Consider the following 7826-nt stretch of genomic DNA (forward strand, 5'->3'; position numbering starts at 1 on the left):
CCTTTAACTGAAAATTTGTATGCTTTGCTCAACATCTTTTCTTTCTCTGTGCTCCAAGCCCCTGGGCCCCTGGTAACCACTTTTATATTCTATTTCTATGAGATTCACTTCTTGACCTTTCTGTATACAAGCAACATTCAAAGTCATAAATCTCTAAAGATATGATTTCTTCATTATATTCAAATTCAATCCTATATACTGATTCTTAGTGTTTGAAGCACATGTAGATGGTTTCATTTGCTATCTTGATCTTTATTAGACTCAAAGATAGCATTCTGATCATTATGTCTTTATTCTGTACTGAATCCTTTAAAAATATTACTTGAAGGCATCCTCAGCCACTTACTCTTCAGGGACTGTCTGACATGACATAAATGTGCACGATAGATTCTTGGCTCTAAAATCTGAGCATAAGTCACTTCCCAGAAGAGCTCAGTTAATGCATGGATTTTACAAATGACATTTCTTTTATGTCAACGCAACCTCCAGCTTCCTTTTTCTGAATGATAATCCAAGCTCCAAGCTGAAAGTGGGCAATGTCCTGAAACTGATTTCAATAACGATTTTATGTTTAATGGTAAAGCGTTTTGACAGGACAGCATTTTCTCTATCATAGTTACCACAATAGGACACACACACAGAGACACGTGTGTGTGTGTTTTATTAAGAAGCTGCAGTTTACAAGAATTCAATTTGTTAACTCTTACCCCAGGGATCATGAACTTTCATTAATGTTGGGATGCTTTTAGCAAAGTGGCTTTGTTGCTGTTTAAGCCATGAATATACACCACGAGAACATCTACATAGAGTTGATGTTGCCAATTCAAGGCAATTCAAGTTATGGCCTTCCCTGCCACTGGCAAATACTCCCTGAGTAAACTTTGTATAACTTGTAAACTTTGTTAATCCCCAGGACAACAAAGGGGCCTGGCCTCTCACCACCCCTGACTTCCTTTACAGTCCATAGGGCCATTCTTTAAAGGACTTAATGGCAGTTCTCAGCCTCAAGGCAGGAGTGTGTCCAGGCCCCACCCCCTCCATACAGGGAAAAAAATCTCACCAATCCCCGAGTTTGCCATAAAATCAAGCCACATAATCTCTTCAATCCCAGGCCAATATGAAAAGCTCCACCCCCACCCCCTACCCCCAGGAATCCCTAATAAAAATCCTGTATTCTACCTCATTTTCTATTACTTTTTGCCTAAGCAAAGGCAAAATCTCTTATGTGAGGCTTATTGTGCAGTGTGACCTTGTGGTATTCCTTGGCTCCCAACTGCCAAGTTATCTTTCCATCTGAGCTGTAATGCTTAGCATTGGGCCATTTGAAAACCGTGAGAATTTCAGTGAATTAAGCCCCAGATCACTGAGAGGCAACTTTGATTTCAGTGAAGGCACTTAAGCATTGAGACAGGGATGCATATGTTCGCTCATCACTAAAAACACAAACCATTATACCCTCTGATGTGAGTGCTGGAAGCAAAACAATGTTGGTCCTCTGGAAAAGCAACAAGTGCCCATAAACTGTCAGGCCATCTCGTCAGCTCCAAAAGATAAGGGTTTTGAAAGTTCAAGGAACTGTAGGGGCCAAGAATTGGGGGAAAGAATGCACAGGAAGTCATCTCAGATTGAATAAGGAAGACAATGGCTTCAGAGCAGGCAAGTTCGTGACATGCTCAGACATAGGCAGGTAGTGGGGAAGTTTAATGGTATCTAGAGGTATGCAAGCATCTGAGCTATAGGGTGAGGTTTTCAGAAATATGATATCAATGTATACATCAATTTGTAGGAGAGCGGACAAAAGTTTCTTCCTGCAGAGCAAACATAACAGCAATTCAGCTACTGTATGTGACTGGGCCAAGAGGGGAAAAAAGCAAGATCCAACATGTGGTGATTTGAATAAGAACGCTGCCAAAGACTCAGATATTTGAATACTTGTTCTCACTTAATGAAACTGTCTGGGAAGGGTTAAAAAGTGTGGCATTGTTGGAAGATGTGTGTCACTTGGAGATGGGCATTGAGATTTCAAAAGTCCAAGTCGTTCACAATTCTCTCTCTCTCTCCCTCTCTCTCCCTCTCTCTCTCTCTCTCTCTCTCTCTCTCTCTCTCTCTCTCTCTCTCTCTCTCTCTCTCTCTCTCTCTCTCTCTCTGCCACATGCTTGTGGATCAGATGTAAGCTCTCACCAACTACTACTACAACATCATGCCTGCCTCCTTGCCTCCATGATCTTTGCCATGTTGGTCATGGACTCACCTTCTGAAAATGTCAGCAAGTCCCCAAGAAAATATTCTGTTTTATAAGTTGTCTTGGTCAGGGTGCTTTATCACCCCAGTAGAAAAGTAACCATGGTTCTTGAAAATGAGTGAAAAGGTTTATGAGTGTGGTTTGCCAAGTTCCTGTCAACAGGTTAGCTTTAGCATTAAACCTTCTCCAAACTCTCCTGCCCATTTAGTAATATCTGACATATTTTTCTTCTTTCTTTATTTCTCTACCTCTTTTTTCTATATCCCTTTCTTTACTATCTCCCCTCTCCTTTCACTTTCTCTTTTCCTACTTCTTTCCTGTCTTTCAAAATAACATTTTATTAGGATTTTTTTACAGCTGAATTTCTTTTTTTTTATTTCAAAACATTTTATTAGTACAAAGATAGCTTCTTAGGCCAAGTATAAAACTTAAAGCACAGGACTGTAAGGTGGGAGAAATCTCTGCATTATAATAACTATAACTGGTTATATAACTGGTTGTTAGTACATAGTATATTACTGATAAAAGTTGTTAGTTTTAAAACTTCCCTTTTTCTTTTCTTTTTTTTCCCATTTTTATTAAATTGGGTATTTCTTATTTACATTTCAAATGTTATTCCCTTTCCCAGTTTCCTGTCCATCTAAAACCCTCCTTCTCCCCTTCTATATACAGCTGAATTTCATAGAGCAGATTTTGATATCAATACCCCAATTCGTCCCCTTTACCCACATTTTCCACCCTCCCCTCCCTATCCATCCAACTTTGAATCACCTCCTCCACCTCCTCCACCTCCTCCACCTCTTCCTTTGAAACCAATCAAGTTGTGTTGCTCAACTACTCCAAGTAGTAGGAGCTGCTCTGAAGTGTGGCTGACCTCAGGGGTGACATCATTAAACAAAAATGACTCGGTCCCTCTCTTAGAAGCTAAGAAATGCCAATAGCTCTTCAGCTATGGGTGGGAATTTATCCCTCTCATTGTCTCCCCCATTCTGGGATTTTAGCTGGTTGGAGCTTTCTCAGATCTTGTGCATGCTGTCATAATCACTGTGAGTTCATACGTGCATTTGTTTTGTTGCATCTGGAAACACTGCTTCCTTGTTGTTGTTCATCATCTCTGGCTCTTAATTTTTTTTGATTCCCTCTGTTGTAAGATCTCTAAGTTTGCAGGTGAGTGATATAATACACACCTTCCATTTAGGGTCAAATACACAACAATCTTTTATTTGTCACATATTGTCCAGTTGAAGATCTCTGTGTTAGTTGTCATCTACTACAAGGAAATGTTTCTCTGATGAGGTTTCAGAGAAGCAGTGGCCTATAGAAATAAGTCATTCAGTATAAAAAATGAGTATTTTTGATTTGTTGGCTAATGACTCCCATATATAGATCCTCAAGCACTGCAATATATTGGCAATACCACTGGCTATTTTACAGAACCTGATGGTAAGAATCTATCTACTGTTTGCATTATCGGGCGGGGGCGAGGTTCGGGCCGGTTGTGCCCTTGCGAGAATGCAGCTGTAGTTGCTTCGGCCTGTCAAGAGTTATACCCTGACTGTAAATTGGAGAAGACAGTAGTGTTGCTAGTGGTTTTCGGAGATAGTTCACGTTGAATATTAATTCTACTAAGGTGTAAACTCTTCCAAGATGTCAAAAACAAACAAACCTAAGTCTGGGTCTCACTCTTCTCGGTCAAGATCTGCATCCAGATCTCGGTCTCATTCGTTTTCAAAGTCTCGGTCCCGAAGCTGATCTGTCTCTCATTCAAGGAAGCACAGGCTGAGTTATAGGTCTAGTTACAGATCATATTCTCCAGCTCATATCAGAGAAAGGAATCACCCCAGAGTATATCAGAATCGAGATTTTCAAGGTCACCACAGAGACTACAGGAGGTCCTATTACTTCCGTGGGCGAAACCGAGGCTTTTATCCATGGGGCCAGTATAACCGAGGTGGCCATGGAAACTACCGTTCCAGTTGGCAGAACTACCGGCAAGCATACAGCCCTAGTCGGGGCCGTTCCCGATCCCGGTCCCCCAAGAGAAGGTCCCCTTCACCACAGTCCAGGAGCCATTCTAGGAACTCGGATAAGTCATCCTCTGACAGGTTAAGCCGCTCTTCGTCCTCCCGGTCATCCTCCAACCACAGCAGAATTGAGTCATCTAAACAAAAGTCTACAAAAGAGAATTCCTCTTCCAAGGATAGCCGGCCATCCCAGGCATCTGGTGATAACCAGGGAGATGAGCCTAAGGAGTAGACATTCTCTGGAGGCACCTCTCAAATATAAAAGGGTCTGAGAGCTCAAAGCCATTGGCCAGATGCTACCACCTATGGCACTGGTTCTGCATCACGGGCCTTGGTTTCTGATCTGAGTCCTCGGGAGAGAAGCCCAGCTCTCAAAAGTCCCCTCCAGTCTGTGGTGGTTAGGCGAAGGTCAACACGCCCTAGCCCTGTGCCAAAACCTAGTTCTCTACTTTCTAATGCATCCCAGATGGGCTCATCTCTGTCAGGCGGTGCTGGATATCAGTCTGGAGCACACCAAGGTCAGTTCGACCATGGCTCTGTGTCTTTGAGTCCATCCAAAAAGAGCCCTGTGAGTAAGAGTTCACCAGTCACTGGCTCTGCATATGGTTCATCTCAGAAAGAGGAGAGTGCTGCTTCGGGAGGAGCAGCCTACACAAAAAGGTATCTGGAAGAGCAGAAGACAGAGAATGGGAGGGATAAGGAGCAAAAACAAATACCGATAAAGAGAAGCTGAAGGAGAAAGGGGCTTCTCTGATGCTTATGTCAAAATGAAATTTGATTCATTTGTTCCCAAGAAAGACACTGAGAAGCCCTTCTGAGGCAGCCAGTCACCCAAAAGGTATAAGATCCGGGTTGACTTTGAGAAAAAGATGACTGACTTCCATAAGGAGGAGATGGATGAGCAAGATAAGGACAAAAGTAAGGGAAGGAAGGAACCTGAGTTTTATGATGAGCCCAAATTTATGTCTAAAGTCATAGCCGGTGCAAGCAAAAACCAGGAGGAAGAGAAGTCAGGCAAGTGGGAGAGCCTGCATGCAGGGAAGGAAAAGCAGAGGAAAGCAGAGGAGGTGGAGGAGGAGCCTTTCACAGAGAGATCCCGAAAGGAGGAGCATGAAAGGTCCAAGAGGAGTGAAAGTAGGCACAGGGGCTTTGTGCCAGAAAATAATTTCCGGGTGACTGCATACAAGGCGGTCCAGGAGAAAAGTTCATCACCTCCCACAAGGAAGACCTCTGAGAGCCGTGACAAGCTGGGAAACAAAGTTTTCCTCAGCGAAGTCTACCTTTTCCATTACTCAGGAGGCCCAGGTCAATGTCCTGATGGACTCCTTAGATGAGGAATTGCATGACCCAGTGGCCTATTGGCTCAGGAACTAAAGCTTTGTCAGGATCTAGTCCACAGCAACAAAAAGGAGCAGGAATTCCATCCCATTTTCCAGCACATACAGTCAGTTCAGTCGTAGCATAGACCCTCAGAATTGTTTGCCCAGCACATAGTGACCATTGTTCACCATATTAAAGAGCATCCGTTTGGATCCTCTGCAATGACATTGCGTGCACGCTTTACCAAATACCTAAAGAGGGAATGAGCAAGAAGCAGCTAAAACTAAGAAAAGCCCAGAGATACACAGGAGGATAGACATTTCCCCCAGTACATTCAGAAAGCATGGTTTGACTCATGAGGAATTGAAAAGTCCATGGGAACCTGGCTACAAGGCTGAGGGAAAATACAAAGATGGCCCTGTTGATCTTCGCCTTGATATTGAACACAGTAAAAAACATATGGAGAGAGATCTTAACCGAGGTAAATAAAGAGAGTCAGTGGATTCCAGAGACTGTAGCCACTCAAGAGAAAGATCAACTGAAAAGACAGAGAAAACCCACAAAGGATCAAAGAAGCAGAAGCACCGCAGAGCAAGAGACCGGTCTAGGTCCTCCTCCTCCTCCTCTTCCCAGTCATCTCACTCCTACAAAGCAGAGGAATACCCCGAGGAAGCAGAGGAGAGGGAGGAAAGTGCCACAGGTTTTGACAAATCCAGATTGGGGACCAAAGACTTTGTAGATCTGAATGAAATAGGCGGCAGAGCTCGGGGAATCTTCCAATTTCGAGCAAGAGGGAGAGGTTGGGGCAGAGGATACTATTCTGGTAACAGTAACAACAACAGCAACAATGATTTCCAAAAGAGAAGCCGGAAAGAAGAATGGGATCCAGATTACATACCCAAGAGCAAGAAGTATTACTTGCATGATGACCAGGAAGGCAAGGGCAGCGAAAAATGGATGAGCAGAGGCCAAGAAGGAGCCTTCCCTCAGGGGGCAGGGCAGGTTTTATGTTCAGGAAATCCAGTACCAGCCCCAAGTGGGCCCATGACAAGTTCAGTGGGGAGGAGGGGGAGATTGAAGACGATGAGAGTGGAACAGAGAACAGAGAGGAAAAGGACAGTTTACAGCCCTCAGCTAAGTGGAGACCACTCTTGATGGAGCCCTTGTCTGGGGAGAAAAGCTCTGGGAGAGGCTGGTGGAGCTAAACAAGGTGCCTTAAGAAGATCGTGAAAACTTCACCCCACAACCCACTAGCCACACAGAATCCAACTACAGCAGAGTGTGTCCCTGGTGCCGTCTCACTGGACAGAGGACGCTGCCACCGAGCCTACATCAGGCCCATGTTTCCAGCAGAGCACACACTGGGCTCCCATTGTTGTTTGTGTGGGGTGGGGCAGGGTAGGGAGAATGATGCTGATGCTTGGACTTTGTTTTGGTTGTGTCCCACTCCCACTCCACCCCCCAATTAGAAACCAAGTTTTCTTAATTTCATTTCATTTGGAACTAAATGGGAATTTGGTTTTCAGTCACTTCCTGTCCTGAGTTTTTAAAAGTCCTTATATTTTCTTTTTTCTTTTTCTTTTTATTGGGGGGGGTATGTAGTAATATAAGCATAACGATTTTAATTTGAGCAACTTTGATTCTTTTTTTTTTTTTTGATTCTTTTTTTTTATTAACTTGAGTATTTCTTATATACATTTCGAGTGTTATTCCCTTTCCCGGTATCCGGGCAAACATTCACTCCCCCCTCCCCTTCCTTATGGGTGTTCCCCTCCCAACCCTCCCCCCATTGCCGCCCTCCCCCCATAGTCTAGTTCACTGGGGGTTCAGTCTTAGCAGGAACCAGGGCTTCCCCTTCCACTGGTGCTCTTACTAGGATATTCATTGCTACCTATGGGGTCAGAGTCCAGGGTCAGTCCATGTATAGTCTTTAGGTAGTGGCTTAGTCCCTGGAAGCTCTGGTTGCTTGGCATTGTTGTACATATGGGGTCTTGAGCCCCTTCAAGCTCTTCCAGTTCTTTCTCTGATTCCTTCAACGGGGGTCCTATTCTCAGTTCAGTGGTTTGCTGCTGGCATTCGCCTCTGTATTTGCTGTATTCTGGCTGTGTCTCTCAGGAGCTATCTACATCTGGCTCCTGTCGGTCTGCACTTCTTTGCTTCATCCATCTTGTCTAATTGGGTGGCTGTATATGTATGGGCCACATGTGGCGCAGGCTCTGAACGGGTGTTCCTTCAGTCTC

General features: G+C 44.1%; 1 pseudogene; it reads left to right on the forward strand.

The window, feature by feature from the left end:
* The first annotated feature begins 3873 nt into the window (after window positions 1-3873).
* Thrap3-ps1 (thyroid hormone receptor associated protein 3, pseudogene 1) lies at window positions 3874-7115 on the forward strand (annotated as a pseudogene).
* The last annotated feature ends 711 nt before the right edge of the window (window positions 7116-7826 follow it).

Source organism: Rattus norvegicus, chromosome X, assembly GCF_036323735.1.
Source record: "Rattus norvegicus strain BN/NHsdMcwi chromosome X, GRCr8, whole genome shotgun sequence".
NCBI classification, from domain to species: domain Eukaryota; kingdom Metazoa; phylum Chordata; class Mammalia; order Rodentia; family Muridae; genus Rattus; species Rattus norvegicus.